The sequence below is a fragment of the Rutidosis leptorrhynchoides genome, chromosome 1, assembly GCF_046630445.1.
Source record: "Rutidosis leptorrhynchoides isolate AG116_Rl617_1_P2 chromosome 1, CSIRO_AGI_Rlap_v1, whole genome shotgun sequence".
In the NCBI taxonomy this organism is placed as follows: Eukaryota; Viridiplantae; Streptophyta; class Magnoliopsida; order Asterales; family Asteraceae; genus Rutidosis; species Rutidosis leptorrhynchoides.
Genome location: NC_092333.1, coordinates 384750810 through 384758319, shown reverse-complemented (window position 1 = coordinate 384758319; position 7510 = coordinate 384750810).

Here is a 7510-nt window from a genome sequence, read left to right as displayed (position 1 = left end):
ACAATAATAATAATAATCAAATAATTATAACGACGATGTAATAATAATCATTTTTTAATAATAATAATACTAAAATTAATAATAATTCAGTTGACTATATATTTTAAACCGTTCATCAAAACTACACGATTCCTAAATGAAAAGTTATTGATTTTTCGCCAGCTTTCCAACGACATGCATATCATATACCTTATCTTAGTCGCATATGTAATAAATACATAATTTATCATAAACTATCTAACGCCAAATTAAATATACAAGCATGCATAATCAAATATACTCGAGCACTAGTCAGGGATACACTATTAATATGTAAAAGTTAAGTTATGAGTGCTCACGTATCAATATTGAGATTCAATATTGCAGGAAAGTACGTAGGCGCAACGGAGATGATGAACACTAGATTGACCTCACGAGAATACCCCCAAACATTACCCATAACCTCCATAGCTATAACCCATGATTTCCTTAGCTCTATCCCTCTCGCAAAACTCGTTTTGAAAACATGCGAGCAGAACCTTGTCGTAGTATTTTATGTATAATACTAATAATAATAATAATAATAATAATAATAATAATAATATTAATCTTAATAATAATAATAATAATATAAAAAATAAAAATAATAAGAACATAGCGAGTAATATATCGGTGATATATGTGTGTGTGTACAAATGAATAACCCGTTCGATTTATAGAAGTGTTCAGCATTCTGACTCCATGCGATCGCATGGAGTCTCTATGTTTAAATCATGCGATCGCATGATGTGAAAATCCAGCTCACTTCCCACTCAAAGATGGCTGCCGACATTGTTTTAAATAATAATATATATATTAATAATTAATAATTTATATAATAATTTATATATTATATAATATTTATGTGCATGGTTAAAATGTAATTTTTATTCTAATGACATGGACGTTGTCACTCGACTCATGTCCTGGATCTGGTTTCTCAAATGACCTTTTGTACACTTAAGAAACTAGCACTTCAAGTTTAGTGACTCGTACCCTTATCAAAATATAGACTTAGATTATCAACAAACTATATCACTCGAGATATAACTTGATCGCTCGAGTGTTTTGGATATTTGTAACGACCCAGGATTTTTCAACGTTTATTTATTAATAATTGTTATTATTAATACTTGTGATTAAATGAATGTATTGTTTATATACATTTACTTGTTACCATGATTGCCCGTACTTGACTTTAAATGCCCGAAACGTCTCAGTGACACACGTACATTACACGAATAATATTTTCAAATATTATTTACATTCATGATTAAGTTTTATTAATCATTTTAATTAACTAAAGTTACTAGTTAATTACTTGGGCTTTTATTGGATTATTATTTATTTGGACTTGGGCTTATTTATTTAACTTGTTACTTACATACATACTTGGGCTTTATATTTGTGCATGGACTTAGAAGCCCACTCTTCACACTACATGGATTAATAAGCCCATTTTATTAAATGCTAGTATTACTTTCAACTTAACTAGTTAGTTTAGTGAATGGAATCTAGTTATTACTTAGTCACACCTTATCCCCATGAAAGCACCCTTAATAACCACCTTTTAAGCTAAATACATGTAGAGACCTTGTGGACTTTTCTCTCCTCCCTTCCTCTTGAAAACCGATGGCATTTAGGTAGTAGAGGGATTCAAGTTTCATTTTTTTTTATTTACTTATCACTTGTTCTCATTTCATCTTTCACACACACAAAAATACTTCTCATTTTCTCTCAAGTTTTCTCTCAATTTGTGAGTTTCTTTCAAGACTTCTCTCTTCTTTTTCTCCTTTGCAAAACCGTGGTCTAAACATCACATAATCATCATCATAACTTGTTTCATATTGTTGTTTAGTTACTTGTTCATGTATGTTACTTAAATACTTGTAATTGTTTATTGTTTACTTACAAATTATTAAGAATCAAACTTGTTAGTTTGATTCTTCATATCAACTTGTTCTTACAAGACATACAAGAACATAAACTTACTAGTTTATGATTCTACCTTTATTGTTTTAACAGATTAAAGTTCATGAGTTAAAACCATACTTGAAGTTCATGAAGTAAACTTAAAGTTTACTTTCTAAAGATCAAGACTTAGGCTTGAATCTTTAAAAGTATGAAACCCATGAACTTATTAACTTGTTTATTTAAGTTTATTACTTCATATTATGCACTTTAATTTCATGTTTATTGGTTTAAATGGTCAAGTATTACAAGTTAGTCTTGATCTCATACTTCTTGGAACTAAAAGGTTAATTTTAAAGGTTCAAGAACATGGAAGTGTAACTCTTTAGTTATAACTTCATACACTTGTGTTAGATTTACCTTAATAACTTTAGATCTAGACTTTTGGGTCTTGGATCTTTAAGATCTAACTAAGAACTATGTTCTACATCATAAGATCTTGATTAGTTAGTTTACATTCAAGTTTGTAGTTCAATATTACTTTTATATTTCATGTATGTGTTAAATCTAAGACTTTGATGTAACTTTGGTTCATCAAACTACATACAACACTTAATTGAGTTGTGCTACTTGTCTTAGACTTACACTTGGGTTATGATGGTCAAAACTTGGTAAAGATGATGCAAGCACATCAACAAGTTGTACACTTGAAGCTATACGCATCAAGGATGAGAACCGAGATAAGCATCGAGCACCAAGAACCCACTGGAACCTACTGTTTTACTATTTCTGGGTCTGATCAGTATGACCTGGGCTACTGTAAAGATGATTTTCAGTTAGCTCTATTCGAGTATATAACTTTTCATTTCGGAATCGTCTTAATCCGAGTTACGTTTTAGGATTTATGGCCCTCCGAACGTCACTATGTCTTTTAACGTTGTGCTGAAAATTCTGACCTACTCGCACTTAGACCATCACCACGGTCAAACGAAGAAGAGTTTGCTTCTGGGATTTTTACCACAACTAAAGGACTCATATACGGATCCATGGCCACTGGTCTCACCTTATTTCAGTAGGTATAGAGGCCGTGGTGACTGACCGAAGTCAGCCTTTGTTTTAAACTCTTTTCTAGAACGAAACTTACTTTACACCTTTTGTTTGATGATGAATGATGATGACCCTTAAGACCTAATTTACATAAATTTAAACCTATTGAGACGATTTACTGACTAAGTACTATTTGACTTAGGTTGAGGACTTTTCGGACCTACGTACTTGCTTATTTCCCGACTCGACTTTACCACTACTTTACCACTGTGAGTTATAGCATTCCCTTTTTACTTTAACTATTTTGGGAACTGAGAATACATGCGCATTTTATGTTTTACATACTAGGAACAAGTACTTAAACTTTATATATGTGTGGGTTATACAACGGCATAAACATTCCCTTTAGCTCGGTAACGTTTATTCATTGGTTTTTGAACCGGTGAACGCGAATCTTAGATATGGATCCATAGGGTTTGACATCCCCACTCAGGCTTGTAGCGTTAGCATTTAACGGGTGTTTAATACTTCGTATGCATACGCACTTGCCAAGTGTACTTTCAGGGGGTATAAACGTTAAGTTAGTTACCAAGTGCCCACGGCAAATATATACTTTATCATACTGTTTTGAAACGCTCTTTGTAGCACTGAAATCTCGTGGCCTACCTTACATTACTGTTATACTTAAACTATTGCTCACCAACCTTTGTGTTTACGTTTTTAAGTATGTTTTTCTCAGGTGCTTAAGGTTGTTTCCGCTGTATACTAGTATTGCTGTAGACACCCGCTGCTCTAGACTTATCACCGCATGAACTGTTTATCTTGCATTCGTAACTTTAATACTTTTGAACAATGATTTGTAACGACCTAAGGGTCACGTACTACTACTATTTGCTTCTGTTCATTGAAGCATACTTTTGATTGTAAAACATTTGACGTTGGTTATGACGTCAGCTTTTATCATGAATGCAAACTTGTTTTGAAAACGCATATAGTGTTTGACCTTGTAATGATCCTGTTGTTGATGATTCGTACACGATGGTTTTGTACGGGGTATCACAATATTTGCTTCTATACATCGTCTTCTCATTATTTAATATTATATACAATCTTTCATTAAGAAAATATTTTATATCTAAATTAATATTTTTCAATAATATGTTTTATTTCGTTGTAACTATAATAATGATATCGTCTAAAAATATGTAAGTCTTATATATTTTGAAATCGTTTAAATAATAGAAAGTATTCTTTCGTAACGTTTGTATTTTAAAATTTAATATTGATATAACTCATTTTTACACCAACGTTTATAAAAAAATTATATTACATTCAAAACTCATTTTTATTGAAAAGGTTATAATAGTAGAGATTGTTATAAAATGTTTTTAATAATAGAAGTCTATTATATCGAAAACGTTATTGTTTAAGAGAGTAAAATAATATATAAATCATAATAGGTTTCAAGTTATTAACTTACAGTTTATTCATGAGTTGTAGGGTTAGGTCAAATGGATAAATGTACGTATGAAATCATGTTAACAAGACAAGTGGTTTTATCTTGCCGACGAACATTATCTCAATTATTTACTCTTCATGATAAAATATTATTAAAGCTTAGTAATTAACCTATCAATAGTCACGAGAAAATTATTGTAAGGCATGAATTGAAAATTAAACAGGAGTCTCCACTAACCCTTGTCTAGTTCCCGTTTAATTGACACTTTTGTTCTTACTTGTAATTCACTTTACCAATTATTCCGAATACCGTTAAAAAGGAAAGGTTTTCTAAATCAAAGTGGACCTCTTAACAGAGACTTGTAATCATACAATGTATCTGATAAATCAATCATTTGATATTATCTTCTAAGTCCATCGATAAACATATTGAACCAAATACATTCATGTAAAGTATTATACATTTAATACTTTGTTAACGTTTTTAAGTTATAATATATATACACATTTATACACGTATATATTCTTATCCAATTATAATGGTTCGTGAATCGTCAAGGTCTGGTCAAGGTTAAATGAATGTATGAACAAAATTTAAAATTCTTGAGATTTAAACCTAACAAACTTTGCTTATCGTGTTGGAATAATATAAAGATAAAGTTTAAATTTGGTCGGAAATTTCTGGGTTGTCACAGTACCTACCAGTTAAAGAAATTTTGTCCCCGAAATTTGATCGAGGTTGTCATGGATAACAATAAGAATGTTTTCATGACGAATATGAGTTGGTAGATAGAATTTTATCATTATTGAGTAATATGGATAAAAAAATTGTTTATGTGAAGCGTACGAGTGAATTTTTCACAAAAGAGTGAAATGAGTAAGTGTAGATTCATCATATCTTTTGACATAGATAGGATTGATTTTCAGAGTTCAAGGGATTTGGAGAAAATCTTTGTAATAAGATTTGATTCTTCAGTAATTAAGGAAATTAGGATCCTCTTCGGTTAGATGCGATAATCTGTATCGATTTACTCTGTCGGATATTTCACTATAAATCCACTCCTTTCGTTTCCTTATTTCCACAACTCACCCCTTCTTTTCTTTCTCCCTCAACTCATATTTTAAAGTATTCGTCAATATGCTCCATCCAGTGTTGATTCTCGATATACTCCTCACTTTCATATCTGTCGTTTTTCTTTTTCATCTACCGCAGAAAGAATCTATTTACTTCTACTATACTCTTGGTTTTATAGTGTTTTTAGTCCTCCCGTGTCTTTATATTGCTATATGCATCGATATATACAGTTTATAATTTTTGGGTTGTCGTTGGGCTTTATATTTTCCCTTATATTTCAAAGTCCCTGTTTCCGTCTTCTATAATCATTGTCATTCACAGTTAATGCACTCTCCTATTTGCTGCGATTTATACTCCAATTTCTATTTCGGAGCTTCATTCTTTTGTTTTCTCTTTTTGCTATCAAGCACCGCAGGTAATGGTCTAGAATTTATAGATATGAATTTCAGAATGAACATAGTTAATGTTCTAAGAAGAAAATTGTAATGGCATGATCTTAATTTGTTAAATTACCAGAATACCCCGAAAAAGACCGAATCATCAAGAATATTATTTCTTGATATGTTTAGAGGTTAGGTAGAATGTAAGAGTTGTGTACAGGGCACATGATGACGTTTTGGTCTGTGAATCATCACGTTCCATTAGAAACTCAGCATGACTTACTGTAATATAATCACGTTGATCAAGTGTCATTATATTATACTAACTCATGCTTGAGTTCCCAACACTACTTCTAAAACATTCATACTTTAAACTCGAAGGTTTCAGAATTTAGAAACTAAAACAGTTTCTTTTATGATATAACATAGATAGCGCGAAGAGGTAAATGATTTCGGATAACAATAGTTATGAAGATATCTTCAGAAACATCGAAGATATTTATAATGAAAGATACGATGATATCTTAGAATATCTAAGATCAGAGGATGATGAAGAATATTGTCTGCAAGGGTTTTAGAGTAAGGAGTAAGGTATTCGTTAATGACTTCAGCAGATACTGAATCATTTGGATTCTTTGAAGGCAGGTTTAGCCTTTGTGATTTGTCCACACCCTCCTTCATACTTTGCTCAATCCGTTTTCCAGTTTCAAACCTTCTCTTTTTCTGAGCTTTGTCAACACACTATTCTTTATCATCAAACTTTTTACTGTTAATGTCATTTATTGTTTTTGCTGCTTCATCAGCATTTTGAGAACTATTCCGCAGTTCGGGGTGTTTTCAGAAACTTCACATTCGAAGTATGTAAGTCCGTTATATGTACACATACAACTGTTGGCGTAGACATGCTGCGAGATTTCAAAATACTGATTGCTAATTCCCGATGATTCGTATGTCAATTCTCTTTACAAGATGCAGATGAATAAATGATGAGATTTTGATAAATATAATGATTTTTCAGAAAAATCAAAGATCAGTGGAGTTGTTGGTAAGTTTATTGCTAATGTGGTGGAACATAAACGGTTCCCCGGTAAAGATGGCAAAAGGGCAACGTATATATTGAGGTTATAATAAAATGTTTCAACTGAAAAGTCGAAGTTGACTTGTTGGAGCTGTGACAAAACTGGCTACTTTGAAAAGGAATCGCAAAGTTATTTTTGCTAATAAATGCCATAGAATCTGATGCGGATACATGTTTAAACTTTTACTTTGGTTTCAAGAGTTTTTCAGGTACATAACTGTGGGTAACATGTGGATGGATCATCATCTCGATTGTTCATTATTTGAAGTGTCTTCCGGAATTTCGAAGGGTTTGAACACAGATTGTAATCGTTAATATACATATAATGTTCTAGGATTTTGAATGATACAAATATTTTCTGGGTTCTATGAATAGAAATGATATTTTAGCACAGTTTTGAAGTCAAAGTATAGCTTTGAAAGATGTAAGAATCTAAGAGTGATGTCTTCTGTTAAATCTTGACTTGGATTTTGATTCGTCAAAATCAGAATATGTAATCAATTTTTGATGAGAATGGTTGTTTTGATTTTTATAAAAGAATGT